Source organism: Salvia miltiorrhiza, chromosome 7 (genome assembly GCF_028751815.1).
Source record: "Salvia miltiorrhiza cultivar Shanhuang (shh) chromosome 7, IMPLAD_Smil_shh, whole genome shotgun sequence".
Taxonomy (NCBI): Eukaryota; Viridiplantae; Streptophyta; class Magnoliopsida; order Lamiales; family Lamiaceae; genus Salvia; species Salvia miltiorrhiza.
Window position 1 is genome coordinate 31,515,389 of NC_080393.1, and position 7,952 is coordinate 31,523,340.

Consider the following 7,952-nt stretch of genomic DNA (forward strand, 5'->3'; position numbering starts at 1 on the left):
ATTTATACTTTCAAGGAATCAACAACATAATCTCCAAAGGTTTCTTCTAACTCTATAATATAAGATAAGATAATCAATTTAAGTTAAAATAAAACTAAGAAACCATAAAACAGTAAGAACATAACTTACTTTGTTCTTTCTCTTCACACCATGAAGACTACGACACCAATCTCCTCCACAAATCAATGTTTGCACTGTATCGGCAATCAATGAGGCTCGATACGCCTCAATAACTCAACCCCCTTGCTCTAAAAGTAGCTTCTGATGCCACAACTGAGATGAGAATAAGTAATATATCACGAACTATTTTAGATAATATACGATACTTCAAGGCACTCGTTCTCAACCTATCTAATGCATCAAATGGAGTTGAGATGTCTTTACAAATATGACATCCCTCTTCTAAGTAGTTGCTCAACTCTGACTGTTGTGGCTTACTAGTTTGAGCAGATTTCACATGTTCAATGAACTCGGACCAGCCCGAAGCTTCTTGAACTCCACCACTCCTGTGATTGGTGCTGTCAATGATTTGCTCACTACGTCTAGAAATGTCATAATACATGTCCGCCATATATTCATCATACAACTCATATAATGCATCCCTGACTTTCTTAATGTTTTCACGAGCTTCTTCTTTGGAATACATTTTGGAAAAACGATACTCAATGTCATCTTACACCTCGGATCTAAAATAGCAGCAATAGCCATCAACAAGTTGCACTCTATCCAATATTAGTCAAATTTACTCTTTATAGCTCCAACCATGTCATGAATAAAGGGTTATTCAGTTTCATCCCCATGTCAAATTTACTCTTTATAGCTCAAATCATCTTATCCAACAACACTTTGATTCGATAAACTTCATTGAGAAACATATTTGATGTTGGATACTCACTTCCAGATATGATACGAGTGGCTGAATCAAATACTTGTAATATGGTACACACCTTTTCAACCATCACCCAGTCTTCATTGCTTGGAAAACAAGTATACCGCGACTCTCTGTCTTGGTATCTTGGAAACACCTCTTTAAACTTGATGGCAGATGACAAAATTTCATATGTGGAATTCCATATTATTTTGCACTCGAGAACAAGCTTCTGATGTGGTAGTTGTAACTACTGCACAATTTCAGAGAATGCTCAAAGTCTTGCCTCATTGTAATTGATGAAAAACATACTTTCATGTATGTCTTTAATAATGTAAGCAATCCTTGAAAGTCCATCTTGAACCATAAGGTTTAGGATGTGTGCACAACACCCCACATGGAATAGTTTACTTCCACATAGCAACTTCTTATTTTTTGAGAAAATGTTTGCCAATATGCCAATTGCCACATCGTTGTTTGAAGCATTGTCGACTGAAATGGTGAACACCTTATTCTCAATACCCCAATCTTTCATACACTTGTAAAGATTATTCGCTATCTCAATACCACGATGAGGAGGTGGTGGATGAACAAAACTAAGAATTCTTTTTTGCAATTTCCCGCAGGAGTCAACAAAATGTCCAGTAAATACCATGTATTCGATCTTTTAATTCGTTGATCTCCACAAATCTGTAGTCACACTAATCTTGTTGATGTTCTTTAGTTGTGCCATCAGCTTCTTCCTCTTAATATCATACATTTGAGTACAATCTTTTTTGATTGTATTGCGTGATACTCTTTCCCATTCCAATATTGCACGTTTCTGCATCATATTAACCATTCATCTCCTACAATTGTAAATGGATGCTAGTGCATGAGTATCCAATGAGCAATTGCCTCCCTTATTTTTCTCATGTCAAACTTGCCATCCGTGAGAGCAATGGAAGCTATAGAAACACTATTTTCATTAATAGGCTATAGTGAAATCTTCTATTGTTGCTTCTGATTTAGCTTTCACTTCAAACAACAATCCAAGTGTCTTGAGAGGTGGGTAGTACTCTTGCTCTTCAAAATAGATAGTCTAGATCTGCAATGCTTGCACTCGGCTTTATTCACGGCATCAATTACATTAAACTCCAACCAAACTTTTGATGTCTTTTGTCTTGATGAGGAATAAATCCATATTAGCACTGGGTATCATTCTATTCATATTATATTATTATTATTTTCTTTGAATAAGATTTCCAGCGCGCGCAGGTATAATTGAAGATCTCATATAAATAGACGGGAAACCTACCTGCGCAGGCGAGTAAGAAGTCAACATAGTAGAAATACACGTGTCGAATGAAGAGAAGTCTTATCCTTCTATGTGAGTTCCAGAAGTCGCTTCAGGCAAAAGATCTACCTGCGCAGTCATAAAGGACTCATCTGCACGACAACTATATGAACACCCTAAACTGAAAAGCTGCAAGTTAGTTGATAAAGGACGAATTTCAGAAGACAAAGACGTCGATCAACATCTATGCATGAGGAGTACGTGAAGAATAGAAAAGTCTAATTTATCCTTTGCCCTTGTAACTTCTATAAATACCTCATGTGTCTCTTTGTAAAAGGGATGGAATTTTAGAAATAAAAAGTATGAAGTGTTCTGCAAGTTCCGTTCTTCTCTAAAATATTCTTGTTTGTCTGAATCTGAGACACTCAGGTCTAAATCCTGTTCTTATTTCATGATTATTATGTGGTAAAGTTTTTCGTTTCATCATGTCTTTTCTTCGGCTGAAAGCGCAAATCATCTTCTTCTCCACCAGTTTCACCATCTCTACTTCCACCTGTTTCACCATCTCCACTTGGACCACTTCCACCTTGAATGTCAGTATTGTCATTGACATTTGATTATGTATTTGTAGCCATATGATCGTCTATTGAATGTTGATCGTCAATTGAATTTTGAGATGTTACTGCATTGGGCATTGCAGAGGAGACTTCAGGAGGGGAGGATGCCATTATCAACTGAAAGTAAAGAACATCAAACAAACAATAAAAAATCAGATCCCAACAGCAGCAGAAATCCACTAAATTCATAATTCTCACATCACATTTTCTTCTCCTCACAAGAATGAACAACATTGATATTTGAGAAACATGAAATCCACTAAATTGTTGGCGCAGACTTGCATGAAACACAAATTCATAATTTGAGAAATTCACTAATTCAACAGCAGAATGATACGAGAAATCCACTAAATTCATAATTCACACATCACAAAATTTGACCTCCATCATTTAAACTAGAAGAAAAATACAAGAAATTACCAGCAGATCCTTGAATCAACAACAAACAAGCAAATGCCCAGACTTTAAGCAATAAACCAAAATCTTGCAGCATCACCAACTCTATCCCATATATATACACACACAAATTGTATACAACAATATCAATTAGAAGCATGTGCAAAGAAAGCCCAATAACTGAGTTCTTGAAAGGAAGCATGTGGAAAGCAAGAAAAAAAATGATCTTTTTTCTTGTGATTAATATTTGCCTAACACTATGCCTACAATTTGAGGAACACAATCAGATGTGAAATTAAGCATTAAACTTAAGCTATACAATGAAATGTGAGACCGGAAATTGAGCATTAAACTTACCGAAAATTGGCGAAGAGAAAAGAGGGAGACCGGTCTCGGCGATGGAGTATCGGAAATTGGCAAAGGAAAAAGAGGAAGACCGGTACCGGAAACCTAGGGCGTGGCTGACAGGCTGAGTAGCAGCAGGAGTGGCCGACAGGCTGTGGCTCGCCGGATCGGCTGAGTGAGTAGTAGGAGTTGTGTGCGTTTTCCCTTTGTGTTACTGTGTGCGCAACGTCGAAGATGAGGGACGAAGGAAATGGGGTGAAAGCCACCCCCGTTGCTCGTCGGACTTTCGCCGGAAGGAGTAGCAGCCGAGTGCCACCGTGGCTTCATCGGTCAGTCGAGAGAGAGAGATTGGGATGAGGGGGCGACTGACTAGGGTTTTGTGTAATAGTGTAATTGTGTTACAATTTAATTAGGTAAACTTAGGATTTGGGCCTCTTTGTGGGCTCTGAATTATTTTTATTTTGGGCCTAGATTATACATAATATATATAATTGGTAAGAACTCGATTAGGCTCGCGAGCCTAATGAGTCGAGTATCAAGAAATTTGAACTTGGGCTTGGTACCTTATCGAGTAGCTCGACTCGACTAATATCGAGTCGATTTTGAATATTTTTCGAGTCGATCCCGAGTAGCTCACGACCTAGCTCGACTACATCTGTCCATAAAAAATAATTTTAGTAAAGAATATCACAGGTTTTAATAAAAATAGTTATTGTATTGTGAGTGGATAAATGGTTCCACTTAAAAAGTACTCAATCTGTCCCACTTCAAGTATCTTGTTTTCCTTTTTGGGTTGTCCCACTTCAAATATCTTGTTTCTCTTTATGGAAAAAATTGTTCTAAAAAAGTAAGAATTTTTGGTACACACATCACTTTTTTAACTCTACACCACACCACTTAATAATCTAATTAATATTTTCTTAAATAACCGTTCCGAAAAGAAACAGGACACTTGAAGTGGGACAAATGGAGTAGTATTTATAACGATAATTAATTATATAGCAACAAGTAGGATCGAACCACGAAAAACAGATTAATAATCTTCAATTTCTTAGACATCAAGTTTAATGTAGCCATCATGCCTTAAATTTGAGAGATTGATTAAAAACTAAGAAAAACAAGTAAAATAGCAAATACAAGATAAATCAAGAATAAAACAGACTCGATTTGAATAAATCCACACTAGTCACTACTCGCAAAGATAAATTAATTCCCATGAACCCAGAGACGGACACACAGTACTTGATGTGGGGCACGTGCCCCCACAATGTTTTTATTAGTTATTCATATATATATATATATATATATATATATATATAATTAAAGTATATAATGAATAAGTAAATTTTTAAATCTTCAATCCCCAATAAATATATACTTAATTTGAAAGGATTTTTTTTTCAATGAATATCATAAAGAATCGTCTACGCAGTCAGATGGGAATAAATGGATGAATGATAATTTAATTGTATATATCAAGAAAAAAATGATAATTAATCATGAAAATATTTCAAATTTTCAATCAATGAAAACTAGTTGAGTTTAATTTTAATAGATTTGAATTATTATTGTATAGTAATTCTTTTTAACATATTTTATATTTATAGTATGTTTATATATTGTGCCCTCACAATAAATTTTTTTTGGATCCGTCCCTGCATGGACCAACCAATTCAATGATACTGTGAATGCAGCGGACGTACTCCAATTCTCACTTACTTGTAGACCCCAAACCTAACTATTTCCCTTATTAAAACACAATCTAATTGTAGACGTTTCAATAGCATCTTACTTGTAGACCCCAAATCTAACTATTTTCCTTATTAAAACACAACCTTACTGTAGACGTCAGACCTAAATTTAATGTTTCAATAACATTAAAATGAAGGAACCCAATTTAGACAAATTACCCAAGAAATGCAAATAATAATTTGTCTACCAATTTATTCCCTACTACCGACACGATAGTTTCGTCACTAATTAGACCGATTTCAAAAATTATAGTAGATTGGAAAACTAATTGACACTAATCTAAATTAATTTAAGGTGATCAGACTCAAGAAAATTAGATTAAAACTCTCTACTCAAGGAACAAATCAAAATTTAATTGAATCAATTAACAAATGAATAAGTCTCACATATTTTAGATTAGTATTTTATTATTCTAGTCGAATCAAAGTAATTAACTATACATACTATTTGTAATAAAACACAATAAAATTGAAGAAAAAAAAAACTTAATTACTAATCTAATCTATAATGTTACCAGAAACTTCAATTAATTAATCAAAAAAGAAATTAATAAAAAAAAATACTCCTATGATAATTGTCCTGCTCTTAGCCGCAAAAGTCCTTGTTATCGCCGCCAAGTCCCTATGCATTGCCAAAGTCAAAGTAAAATTAATTCCACCATTATTCACTAGTGTATTACCCGTCGAATTAATACACTAGTGTATTAATTCCACCATTAATTCGACGGGTAAATACTTTATCTTGTAATTTATATATTTTACACTATTTTTATGATAAAATATATCAAATATTTTTATATAAATTATTTATATAATTAATTAAATTAGCGATACATTTTAAATTATACTCCCTCCGTCTATGAAAGAACTTCTCAAGAGGGAGTGGCACGGATTTAAGAAAAAATATTGTTGAATGTATTGAGAGTGAATAAAAGGTAGTTGAGTGTATTGGGAGTGGTGAAAGTGTTATAATTAATATTGAGAGTTGTGAAAAGTGAAAAGTAAGAGTAATTATAAGTGGTGGGGTATAATTCAAAAATAGGTAAGAAGTTTTTTTGTGGACGTCCTAAAAAGAAAAGATAGGAAGTTCTTTCGTCAACGGAGGGAGTTTTTTTTTTTTTTTTTTTTTTGCTCAGGCAATGAAATTTTTTTTATTGCATCATGGTACCAGAATGATTCCAAAGTTCTACCCCCCGCCCGGTGAGCGCTAAGGTGAAAGAGTCGTGGAAACTCTCCCGCCAAAGTTCTACCCCCCGCCCAACAATGATTCCAAAGACTCAGTTGATTACCCTCCCCAATTCTCAAAGCAAGGTTCTCCCTAAGCCATTTGCCCTTCTCCCCCGACTTAACTCCAGGACCCGCTTCCACCACCCCACACCCAAGCCTCTATTACCCCCGACCCAGAAACCTTCTCCATCCCAACTCAACTCCCCTTGGCTTGCCCTAATCACCCTAAGCCACAGCAGATTTTTCCCATTTAAAAACCTCCAAATCCATTTAATATATACTCTCTCGTGGACGGAGGGAGTATATATTAATCTCAACAACTTTTAACAATAAAATATCAATTTTTTGAGATAATAAAAATACTCTTTTATACTCCTATAAGCTTTCATATGAAATTTTATAAAAAGTTGACGGGTAAGAGAAAAAAAGTAGAAAAATATATAAATTTGATATAGGTACGATGAAGGATTTATTTGTTGCCTTTTTTTAAAGGGATTTGTTTCATTTGGTGTTACAAGATTTATTAATTTTGTTTAATATTTTTAATTTTCCTTTTGATCATAATTTTATCTGGAGTTTGAAAGATCATAATCGAACTTGTAAGATCATAACTAATTATGAAAATCATCTCGCCTTGATGTTTAAAAGTTCATAACTAAGTTATCGAACATCAAATAAATCATTTGGAGTTTTAAAAGCAACCAAGTTGTGGGCATCATCTCGTCTCAAACTTGACAGATCACCTCTAACTTATGAGCATCATCTTATCTGAAACTTGAAAGAGCATCATCTCGTCTGAAGTTTTGAGCATCGCATCATCAAATATGAAATTATATTCAACCATAACTTCAATTGTCAACTCTCTAACAAATAGAACTCTAATCAGTTTAGATATTTCATTTATATATGTAATTTTATTAGTTCAAACCTCTATTAGTAAGTGATTTTACTATCCATTCTCGACTCATATAGTAATATATGCCAATTTGTCGAACCGGTTTAAATTTTATAAAAATCTACCCAATCAAATAACTTGTAACAACTATGGTATATTAATAATATGAATAAGAAAATATAAATAATCAAATTCAAAATATATATTTGCGATGAAACTCATTTAGAATTTACAAATTCATACCCGTAATAATTAGAGAAGTAATAAAAAATTGTTGTTACTATACATTTTCATTTTATAAAATAGCTAAATAATCAAATATACTTTGTTAGATTAGTTGATTATACATCTCAACTAAAATTCGAACAACAAAAAAAATATATTAATTATTAATGTATAAATAACAAAGAATTAAAATAATAAAAAAATTCAAATAGAAATATCAACTAACATGATACTCTATGTTGTACAGGTGCGAGGGGGCGGGTGCGGGAGCGATACGATTCGGGTGTGGGGATACAAATTTTCAAAACATATAGGATCGATGCGATTCGTGAATGATACGTCTGTTATATTT

At 33.8% G+C, this 7,952-nt stretch overlaps 1 long non-coding RNA gene across 1 annotated transcript; it reads right to left on the bottom strand.

The window, feature by feature from the left end:
• Positions 1–2,326: 2,326 nt before the first annotated feature.
• LOC130996010 (uncharacterized) lies at positions 2,327–3,934 on the bottom strand. Its single transcript, XR_009092334.1, has 2 exons — positions 3,515–3,934; positions 2,327–2,878 (listed from the first exon to the last, which is right to left on the bottom strand). It is a non-coding gene; the product is annotated as an uncharacterized LOC130996010 (long non-coding RNA).
• Positions 3,935–7,952: the final 4,018 nt, after the last annotated feature.